Source organism: Ictidomys tridecemlineatus, chromosome 4, assembly GCF_052094955.1.
Source record: "Ictidomys tridecemlineatus isolate mIctTri1 chromosome 4, mIctTri1.hap1, whole genome shotgun sequence".
NCBI classification, from domain to species: domain Eukaryota; kingdom Metazoa; phylum Chordata; class Mammalia; order Rodentia; family Sciuridae; genus Ictidomys; species Ictidomys tridecemlineatus.
In genome coordinates, this window is record NC_135480.1 from 111,147,159 (window position 1) to 111,159,580 (window position 12,422).

Below are 12,422 nucleotides of genomic sequence, written 5' to 3' on the forward strand. Positions count from 1 at the left end.
AGTTACTTATTAAATAAGAACAGTGGTGACAGAGTTTTAAAATATCAAATTAGTCTAACAGAGCTCCCAGCAAAATACAAAAACCTGAGCACAAGTTGGGCTGCAGACACTGTGGGGGCCATCTATAAAAGGTACAAATAACAAAGGTTCTTACTGATACACTTCTGCTAAACTTTTCAGATTCTTGAGCCTCAGAAGTTAGTCTGACTGTTCTGCTTTCTGTGCTCTTTTTTCATGGGACAATTTGCTTACTTGATCTGAGATGATACTTGGGAAATATGGGATCTTGAGAGCACTAAAATTGATCTAAAAAAAAATGCTTATCTACTTGGCATAGTCTTGGCTTTTGAGAACTGGAAACAAACCCAGCCTTGATAGCAATGATAACCACTTGGCAGCACCACCAGATAATGTTACTGGCCTGTTCACACCAGTAAATTGATGGAAGGTTTAAAAAGAAGCAATCACATGACCTACTAATGCCTTCTACAGATCACTAGTCACCATAGATGGTTGGCAACTATCTGGCAAAATAAGATCAGTAGTTTCCAGGAGCTAGGTAGTATGAATTAAAGTTGATTTCTCTTACAGAGAAATGTCAATGTATTTTTTTTCTTTTTTCTTTTTATTTGTTCTAATTATTTATACATGAAGGAAGAACGTATTTCAACTCATTGTACTGAAACAGAGCACAACTTTTCATTTCTCTGGCTGAACACGATGCAGAGTCACATCATTTGACAATCATACATGTATATTGGGTAATAATGTCTGTTTCATTCCACCAACCTTCCCACCTCCACATCCCCCTTCCCTTCACTCCACTCTGCCCAATACAAAGTTCCTCCATTCTTTGCTAACCCCCACCCACCCATTATGAATCAGCACCTGCATATCAGAGAAAACATTTGGTCTTTGGTGTTTTAGGGTTGGCTTATTTTGCTTAGCCTCATATTTTACAACTCTGTCCCTTTAACTGCAAATACCATAATTTCATTCTTCTTCTTTTTTTCTTTTTGCATGGGGTAGGGGGAGTGGATACTGAGGCTAGGGATTGAACTCAGGGGCACGAAACAACTGAGCTACATCCTCAGTCCTATTTTAGTATTTTATTTAGAGACAGGGTCTCACTCAGTTACTTAGCATTTTACCTTTGCTGAAGCTGTTTTTGAACTCATGATATTCCTGCTATAGCCTCCTCAGCCCCTGGGATTATAGGTGGGGGCCACAGCACCTGACAATTTCATTCTTCTTTAAGGCTGAGTAATATTCCATTGTGCACGTATACCAAATTTTCTTCACCTATTCATCTGTTGATGGTCATCTAGGTTGGTTCCATGTGAATTGAGCTGCTATAAACATCAATGTGGCTGTGTCACTTTAGGTATGCTGCTCTTAAGTACTTTGGGTATAAGCTGAGTAGTGGGATAACTGGATCAAATAGTGGTTCTATTCCAAGTTTTCTAACGAATCCCTTTCCATAGTGGTTGCACCAATTTGCATTCCTACCAGATCCTCGATAACATTTATTGTTGCTTGTATTCTTCATAATTGCCATTCTGATTGGGGTGATGAAATCTTAGAGTAGTTTTGATTTGCATTTCTCTAATGAATTTTCTCTAATTGCTAGAGATGTCGAACATTTTTTCATATATATGTTGATCAGTTGTATACCTTCTTCTGTAAAGTGTCTGTTCAGTTCCTTATCCCATTTATTGATTGGGTTATTTGATTTTTATGTTAATTTTTTGAGTTCTTTATATATCTTGGAGATTAGTGCTCTGAGGTGCATGTGGTAAAGATTTTCTCTTTTCTTTCTTTCTTTTTTAATCTAAGCTCCCAGTCTATGTCTTTTGACTGATGAGGTTAGACCATTAATATTCAGGGTTATTATTGAGATATGATTTGTATTCCCAGTCATTTTGGTTTAATTTTGGTTCTTGACTTGGTTTATCCTTTAATTGGTTTTTCCTTTAGTGTAATTTCTCCCTTTGTTATTTTCATTCTGAGGCTTAATTTTGGTGGATATAAGATTCTTGGTTGGCATACATTTTCTTTCTGAGCTTGGTATATGGTGTTCCAGGACCTCCTAGCTTTGAGGGTATAGCCTGAGAAATATGCTAAGATTTGAATTAGTTTTTCCCGATATGTAATTTGATACTTTTCTGTTGTGGCCTTTAAAATTCTATCCATATTCGGTACACCAGGCATTTTAATTATAATATGACTTGATGTGGGTCTATTGTAATTTTGTACATTTGGTGTCCTGTAAGTCTCTTGTATTTGATTTCCCATTTCATTCTTTAGGTCTGGGAAATTTTCTGATATTATTTCATTGTAAAGATTGTGTACTCCTTTGGTTTGAATTTCTGTGCCTTCCTCTATTCTGATAAATCTTAAATTTAGTCTTTTCATGTTTCCCACAATTCTTGGAAGTTCTGCTCATGGTTTCTGACCATCTTCACTGTGCAGTCAGCTTTATTTTCAAGTTTTTATATTTAGTCTTCCTTGCCTGAGGTTCTGTCTTTCAAGTGATCTAATCTGTTGGTGATGCTTTCTATTGAAGATTTAATTTGGTTCATTGTTTTCTTCATTTCAAGAATTTCTGTTTTGTTTTCCAGAATTTCTGTTGGGGTTTTTATCTCTTTATTGAAGTGATCTTTTGCTATCTGTATTTGTTCTCTTGCAACATCCTTTACTTTGCAGATCAGTTTATGTACATTGTGAACTTCTTCTCTGACATTTCTTCTACTTTGTTGTCAATGGATTCTATTATTGTTGCATCTTAGTTTGTTTGAGGCCCTTTCTCTCTTGTTTTTTCATGTTGTTTATTTGTCTTTCCATCTAGCAGTGCAGATCCAAGAATTACAGTTTCTTCCCTATAGACTGATAGTGCACCTGTGGGTTTCCAATACTTCACCTTTAAAGGGGAGAACAATATTAACAGCACCCAATGCAAACAACATGCAGCCTTAAACCAAATAGCTCCTATTAAGACATTTACAGTTTTGTCACAATAAACAGAAATGATATGTTTAATTATTGTCTACAATATAAACAGTAGGTTTGCAATAGGGTCTGCAGTTTCTAATGGTAGACAGAAAGAACAGGGTGGTGTAGGATGTGATGTTTATGAGGTGATGGGAAGAAGACAGAAGTATTAGATCTTAGGGAGATAAGTTAGCTCTTAGCAGGAGAAAAGAGAGAGAGAATCCAGGGAAACAAAAAGTGAGAGAAAAATATAGAGAACAAGTTTAAAAAATAATAAATAAAATAAGAAAAGAAGGGAAAAAATTAAAAAGAAAAAGAAAAAAATGCAACAATAAAATAATATATAACAAAACTATATTCAGACATTCTAGTCCTCAAAAGCCTGATGCATGAAAGTGCTGCTTGGTCTTTAAAATCATGGGCATGTGAGAGCAGGAAAGAAAAAAATAAAAAACCTCAATAATTGAACAATTGTTTCTGGTTTGATAGGTTCTCTGCTTCCCTCCTCATCTGATAGGTAGGGTTGTCTGGAGTTTGCTGACATATCCACCCTCAGGAAGGTGTGAATTATACTAGTATGGAAGGGTTAGTCTTGGAGGCAGAACTCCTGGAGATGGGGTATAGCAACTGTGGTCCCATAGAATGACTACACCCCAGGACTCTCCTTTGGGGTCCACTTGTGTGACGTTGGATCTTGATCTTAGCCCTTTATGTCACTTTCGAATCCCAAGATTCCTGGTCTCTAATTTTGTCTCTAAACTGTATCTCTCCTGTGCCTGCCCTTTTTTCTTTCCAATTAGGTACCTCTCTCTCTGGAGGTCTTGGTGGCTTTGTGCTGGGACCAGTACATTTGTTGTGGAGAGCTATTCTGTATCAGGCGGATGGCCACATAGCTGCAAGTGCTGGGCTGAGTTGTTGGATAAAGAGGGGTTAGAAAACTGGAAATTGGAGAGCTGGAAGGCCCTGTTGATTGACAAACCAGGGGGGTTAGTGGATGCCAGATTGGAAAGAGTTAGAGACCAGGTTGGTTTTGTGTCCCAGCAAGTGCCAACCTGAGTAGGTCTTGGAAACCCAGTGAGTGCTGGACTGGTTGACTGGACAAGCCAAGAGCAAGATGCCCTCACACCCTCTTCCAATCTACTGACCCTGTACAAGGCTCTCTCCTACCTCTGCAGCAAGATGGTGGCTAGTAGCACACCTAGTAAGGACACCTAATGTGTAACCAAGCCTGCAGGCACCTTGATGATGGTCTTCTAGGCCCTGGCTGGTGTCCCTAGATGGAAGTAGCTGCATCCCTAGATGGTGGTGGCAAAGGCAAACAGATATTTACCTTAGTGTTAGGCTTCCAGTCCCTGGCCACTTTCTCAAGACAGAGGCTGCCACAATTTGTGGTGGTGATGGCGGTAGCAGAGGTAACCCAAAAAGGTGGCAGAGGTATCTCAAGATGGAGGTGACCACTTCCAGAAATGGAGCACCTAGCGCGGGCCACATTTGGAGATGCAGCACTGTGGTGGGTGGCGCTATGGTGGGCGGCTGCTTCCAGGCCCTGTCTGGTGTCCCAAAGTGGAGGCTATCATGTTGAGGTGGCTGTGGCGGAAGCTAAGGTGTTCCAAGATGGAGGTGGTCACATTAGGAGATGAGGCAGCAGCAGCAGGCAGCTCAGTGATGTGGAGCAGCTGCTTTGTCAAGGCATTTTTAAATTTTACTTTGTTTTTAGTCAACAAATAGTGATCTAGTAGACTCATGGGGTGCAATGTGATGTCTCCATAGCTGCCTGCATTGTGGAATGATCAAATCAGGCTAATTAGCATGTCCATTGTTTCAAAGTTGAGCCTCTATGTGGGATGCTCCCTATGAATTCTGAATATTGATATTAAACTTAAAAGGAGATTGATTGTTCAAGAGGCTAACATCACTTCAATCTTGGAAGTAGGTATATAATAACTGCTGACTGTTTCTCATCTTATCATTTTCCCTTTTGAACTTCGTGAAGAATCAACATCTCTTTGGTGGCAACAAGGTGACTCCAATGAGGCAAGGAAAGAGAAGAGTTGAGGAGGAACCGTCAAGTGCTTAATTTCCCTCTGTGCTGATGGTGCCTCCAAATGGACGTCACTCTCATTTTGTGAAGAATTCATCCCCAGGTTCCTACACACCATGGAAGAGGTTTAGTACCTTTCCAAATCTTCGGACTAAGTAAGGTGTTTATTATGGGACTGGGTTTGGGAAATGGAGGCTGTTTATATCTTAAATTACCTTCTAGTCAGGCTTTCCTCCACAACTAATTGGCATGACCTTGGGTGTATCTGCTTTTGAATATCCTTGACATCCATCCGCTATGAAGATGAATTAGTTATTTAGGTAGCAATCCGATTCCTGGTTTAGCCAAAGTGCATCCATTCCTCTTCAGACCTATTAAGCTGTGGCTGAAACTTAAAGCTAATGCACAATGCAGTCATCAACATTCTGGAGATGTCAGACACCTAAATATTTTCTATTTACTAATGAAAAACTTCTTTCTAAAATAAGATGAATAGAAAGAAGGAGGGAGGAGGGAGGAAGAAGGGAAAGTCAATAAAGACCTAGAGATTCAATTAGGAGTGTAGGTATCTGTCAGATTTTATTAGCTCCAACTTTGACTTATACTGCTAAGGTCAGCAAATGGTCAGTAGGAAGCAGTAGGGCAGTGAGAGAAAAGCCATTAGGGTCTTGGACAGAGGGAATATCAAGTTTCTAGGTGGTTAATAATATACTTATGACCCTCATAACAGGAAAAAGCAGAACTAACTACTGAAAAAGGATAAATTTCTCCCCAGCCCTCAGCCAGTACCAGGAACACTCCCTCTATTACTTTCCACCAAAATCCTTCCAGGTGACTGTTTCCCCCTCCCCACACACATGTACACAATCCAATCCTCAAAGAAAGAGAAAGGCAGTTGCCCATGCTTGACATAAAATAAGACATAACCTGAGGTGTTTGGAAGTTGTATTTAGTAACAAAATATGAAACAGTACTAATATTTTTCCAAATGTGATTTTTGTCCACTAGGTGTTATGAATTAGATCTGGAATCTCTTCCAAAGATTCCTATGTTGAAGGCTTGCTCCTGATGCATCTATGTTCAGAGATGGGTCTTCTGGAAAGTGATTGGATAATGAAGATACTGGCCTCATCAATGACTAAGTCACTGGGGAGTGACTTGGAAGGGTATGTTTTATTCCTGGACCTCTTCCCTATTTCTCTTTGTTTCTTGGCCACCATGAGATGAGCAGATTTCTACCACCTTGATCTTCCACCATGACGTTTTTTGCCTCACCGCAGATCTTAAAGTAATGGAGACAGCTAACCATGGACTGAAACCTTTGAAACCATGAGCGAAAATTAATTTTTCTTTCTTAAGTTGCTATTCTCAGGTATTTTGTCACAGTGATGTAAAGCTAATTAACACACTAGGAAAGAAAAATGTGTGTGTGCGTGTGTGTTGTGTGTGTGAGTTTGTATGTTAAGAAAAGTAAAGGGATGATGAGAATTTTCCCATGTGCATCTTTATACATGGTCCCAGAATGTCCTCAAAACAACATCATTGGGTAAATCTCACAGTCCATGATTTAGAGTTAAGGAAGTGGATTTCAGATGAGTTTCTGCCTTCCTTGAGGTAGTTTAGCTACTATCACTTCACATCTAAGTCTCCCGACTTTACACTTAATTAATGTCAATACTGTACTCAAGTATGAAACAAATATTTATTTAGTACCTACTATGTGATAATCCATATTCTAGATACCAGGTAAGTCATGTTAAGCAAAGTTGCTCATTTCTCCTCCCCTCTCTTTTTCCTCCTCCTCCTTCTCCTTCTCCTTCTTTTCTTCTTCCTCTGCCTCTTCCTCCTCTTTCTCTTCTCTTTTTAATACTTGAGGACAATAGACAAATGGTATTTGGGGTTTCTTTGCTTGCTTATTTTTTAGATCAAAATTCTTCTCCCAGTTCCTTTTGGCATGTGTTCAAGAGAGTCACATTACTTTGGTTTCATTCAAGTATTTATTTTTAAGCACCTATTATGTATCAGTGACTAGATGAGTCACTGGAGATGCATAAATATTCACCTAATAGTTAGAAAGGTGTTGGAATTGTAGCTTCTAAGAAAATAAAAGGAATTCTTATTTAACTGGTAGCCTAAACTATACCTCCTCTTAAAACACCACTATTTTGAAATTAAAGCCACGCAAAAAACATAAGTCAAAAGGGCAAAGTTAATAAAACAGAAGAGGGTTGTAAAGGATGAGATTAATTATGGGCAGAGAGAAAACTGCTGGCTTAGTGGAAAATGACTTAGCTTCAGAGGGGAAAGGCGAAAGCTCAGTGACCTTAGGGGAGTGTGGTCAGATGGTGGCAGTTAAGTAAGCTGGTTTGTGATTCCAGAGTTGCAGGGTGGTGAGATGCCAGAAGTCAGAGTTACTAGTTGAACCACAAATGGGAGGAATGGATGAGTATCTGTGTGACATGCACATTTCTCCCAGATCCTGTCTCCACCCTGCCTGGTAAATGAGGCCACCTTCCAGACTGTGTGGAATGCTGATATTTATTCTCAGGAGGAGCTGGATTAGAGAGGTTTTTATTTGGGGGACACTGTAAATAGCTTTGGGTAAGGAACAAAATTGTAATCATGTGAATGATTAAGTAATGGTGTGCCTTGAATCCCCGTTGTGCCCTTACTTCTCCCTTATTATACTATGTGTGGCAGGCAGCTCTGACATGGCACTCTGTACTGGGCTGGACTGGGTGATTTGTTTCTAAAGGATAGAATCTGGCAAAGTAGTGGGACGTAAACCTATAAAAAAAAGTTGTAAACTGCCGTTTCTGCCTTTCTAACACACGTACTTGTACTTTGTCCTGACTTCCCATTTTCTCAGTCTGATGGAGTCAGCTCTGTGGAGAGGCTACATAGAAAGAGACTAGGGGAGACACAGAGAGATCTTCATCCAACAGCCTGGGAGGAACTGAATCCTACCAACTACACGGGTGGACTAGAAACAGAACCTCCCCAACCTAGCTTTAGATGACTGCAGACTTCAAGGGTGACCACGTGTCACAGTTAGCTCAGGACCTGAGGGATTTTACAGGACACAGGACTTTCCAGGATAAAACTGAGATACAGTCCTTGGAATATTGAGATGGTTGTTCACCTCACTTATGAGATATTTAAAGCAAGAAGTCCCAACTAATCCCAGATTCCTCACCACAAAGACTGTGAGGTAATAAACATTATTATATTTTTCGAAACCACTACATCCTGGGCTAATTTTTCATTCAGCAATAGATAATTTAAACTGATTTCTAGGTCTGACAGCCAGTTACCTCAGCAAGATTGGTAAAATGACCAGAAAGAGAGAGAGAGAGAGAGAGAGAGAGAGAGAGAGAGAGAGAGAGAGAGAGAGAGAGATGTATTCTTTCCTGTAGTCACAGTGTTCCCTACCAAAACCATAAGGTTCCTACACAATAAAATCTACTTTCTGCTGAGAATTAATTTGTGCACACAGAACCTCCTAATGACATTTTGATGTTTCATTCCTAAGTAAACTGACAACCAAAATTAAAATTATGTATTTTTTTAAGAAGTTTCTATTGTAAGGGTCAAAGAGCAAAGAGAATGAACAGGAGGAAAAAGCAAATAAGAGGAAAGAACATAGAGGGCAAAAGACCACTTCACCAGACTCACCAATGTGCCAAGAATATACTCAGAATGTAAAAGAAGAGAGTGGGTCTACAATATCAGAACAAATGACATAGAAAAAAAGCATTAAAAAATAAGTAATCCTTCAAATAGAGAATAACATGAAAGATATTAAATCTTCACAGAGATATTAAAAGATAAAGTTTTTCAGGAAGCTGAATAAAATGACAGAGTTGAATATATAAAAGAAGATAAAGAAGTAAAGCATTGGTCTAAGTCTAATAAGAATTCTAAAACAAAACAAAAAAACCCAAATAACTGAGAAAACAGAAGACAATTATCAAAAAAAATATTTTAAATCCAACTTGAAAGGCACCACTACACAGCCAACACAATAAATCAGAAAACCTACATCAAGAAAAATGAAAAAAGCTATGAAAGAAAAATTTATATCACAAAAATTTAAAACACAAGGTATAAAGACCATGATGTCAAATAAGTTGGAGAGGAAAAAAAAATCCTTATTGCAACAGCTTAAGAATGAGAACAGTATCAGATTTCACAATGGTATAATCAAATTCTAGAACATAATGGGAACAATACATAAGCAACAATTAAACAATCCTCAAAGGAAATGATTGCCAGCTACAATTCTTCCAGAAAACAACAAAACAAAACAAAAAACTGGCAACCAAAAACCTAGACAGTATTTTGTTAGAAAGAAAATGGAATAAATGTAGACAGCAGTTTGTCTGTGGAGTGTAGGAGACCCATGTCAGGTCAAGAGGGTAAGAGAGGCTACTGATGCTCACCATATTTTAAGAACTTTCTTATTCTGATTCCTAAATATAAATGTGTTCATCTTTGGGCCATGAAATAAAAAGGGAGTGACACATATTCTTTCCAGGCAGACACATTTAGAATTGGTGCCCAATTCTCCAGATTCTCTTTGTCTGCAGCATGAGACCCTGAAACCTTGTGTGACAATGGTGGAACCTCTGTCATCCTTACCCTCTGAAGGACTAAAATGAACTCAGTGAGGACTGATAGCCAAGGGGTGAGGAGTGACCAGGAAGCAGGTCTTATTTCTGTTAAGATGCTACTGTTTTTGAGCAATTTCCAAAGCATAGTTTAGACATTCTGATGAATATGGTATATTTTCTGTTTGCATTTAATGTGAGAAATATAGTTATATGTTAATATGATAAAAATAAAAAGACAATAATAGAAGGAAAGGTAGAATATTCTAGGCCTAAGGACAAACAATAAAGATACAGAAGAGAGAAAAAGAGATCAAAGTATCATCTACTAATGGACAAATTAACCTACAACAGGAAGAGGAATAGTTCATCCTTTGGAAGAGAAAGGAAGTGATAAAATTGTTTATAAATGGAGATCTGATAATCAACATGAGGTCAGAAGTTTTTCTATATTGACTCTTTAAAAAGTAGGAATGAGATTATTCATTGTACATTGTTGCAACTATAGTGGCAGGAGACTGTGGGATGTGAATATATGAGTTAGGTTTGAGAAAACGGAAGTAACATTATTCATATGGAGGACTTTATGCCAAGTGATTAGTGATTTATACAAACATTGGAAATGCTGAGGGGATTAAAATCAAGTAGTCAACATGAAAAAATATCAGTCTTCAGTTACAAGAGAGTACATTCTGAAAGACTAGCAGAGAAATTGCTGAAATTTCAAAGCCTCTAGAAAGATATAACCAAATATCTTAGCCTGCATTAGTGAGCAGTTCTGAAACTCCTTCAAAATATATACATCAATCCTACACACCAGGCTGCAAGTCAATCTGGGAAGTGGCAACTTCTCTTTCCCCTTCACCTGGAAAATCTGCTTGAATTCCTCTTATTAGCAAACACCAAGTTGACACAACTATGTAGGAGGGAGATTCTGTGAAATAGTTTCCTCTCTGCAATCCAGAGGCATGAAGGGTGCAGAAACGATGGCTATTGACAATGAGACAATTTAGCATAGCAAGTATTTGGAACCTGTTCCATTTGCGGCAACCTCTCAGGTTTTAAGTGGCCTTTCAACACTTCGATTCTCTTGAAGTGTAAGTCTGTTTTACCAATGCAGAGCCCTCCCAAGGGAAAAAAAAATTGTCTCCCAACTTCCCTGGATGTTGGAGACTAAACTGTGTTTTAAAGTCTGATATGGAACAGTTATGGGGAAAGAGCCAGGCACAATAGTTCTGTTTTCACAGACATATTAAAGCAGACCTGTTCTCACCTCATCTAAGGTTGTATATACTGCTGATTTGAAAGCCTGCAATCATGGAAAATGGTAGCACCTTGGGTGGGTGCTGTAGTTTCTAGATATGGGTTGTATGTCCTTCAAAGTTCTTTGTGACTCAAGTTGATCTGCACAGTCCCAATATTGGGAGGTAGTGGAACTTTTGAGAGGTGGTCTAGTTGGAGGTCCTTGGGTCACTGAGGCTATGCCCTGGGAGAGGATTGTGGGATTCCCATTTCTCTCTTTTTGTTTGGCAGTGTATGCACTTCTATACATACACACCTCTCCACCATGATGTGACTCAGCCAAGAAAGAAGGTCCTCGTCAGAGCTGAGTTGATATGGGCATCATGTCCTAAAGTTTCTGTTTCAGTTAGTTTTTTTGCTTCCGTAATTAAAAGACCTGAGAGGAAAATTTTAGAGAAGGATGTTTATTTGGGGCCTCACAGTTTCATAGGTCTTAGTCCACAGATGGCCAACTTCATTGTTCTGGGTCGAACGTGGCAGTACATCATGGCAGAAGAGTTTGTCACAGGAAAGTGGCTCAGGACACCACATCAGGAAACATGAGAGTGGGAGGGTCTCTGTTCAACAAAGACAAAATATATACTCCAAAGGCATGCCCCTGGGGACCCACCTCTTCCAATCATACCCAACTTGACTACAGTTACCATCAAGTTAATCTCCAACAGGGGATTAATGTATTGATTAGGTTACAACTCTCATACCCCATTTATTTAATCTCTAGACTTCCTTGAATTATCTCACATATGAGCTTTTAGTGGCTACCTCCCATCTAAACCATAACAGATTTCCAAACTGTGAACTAATAAACCTTTCCTCTTTATCAGTTAGCCACATCAAGTATTTCATTGTAGTTATGCAAAACTGATTAATATGGTGGACTTTGTCTATGATGTGGCTCTGGGAGTTATTCCTGAAACCATAGCATAGACTCTGTATTTCAGCCTTCCCAAGAATTTTAGGAGCTATTTCTAGAAAAATCTTATCTAATTAAATGAGATAGATTTCTACTGTTTGCAACCAGTAGCACTGAATAACACTGTGATTCAGGAGTGTGGAGAGGGCATAGAAAACCTGTTGTTGGGATGAGAGATAGTGATAATTAGGGGCTGTAGAGAGACAGCCAGAATACCAACTAATGCTGTGGAGTTGGAAGGATGGTGACTTTAGACTATATTAATTTTCTTTAGCAGTCTCAGCAGTTCAGGTTAGCAACTGGAGAAGGTTTGGATTAGCCCAGAGTTCTCCTAATTTTACAGTTGAAAGAAAGAATTGAATAGTTGTGTAGTTCCCTCCACAGTCCCAAGCAAAGAAGTAATAGAAATGGAAATTGGACCCACATTCATTAAGGCCCACATCTAGTAATGAGTCCCTGGAGATGATAGTTTCTTTCTTATAAACTGCTTCCTTCACTTAAGAATCAAAAAGCCACTTCACAGAAAAGAATTCTTCTCTCACTGATCAATTAACCTTTGTTGACA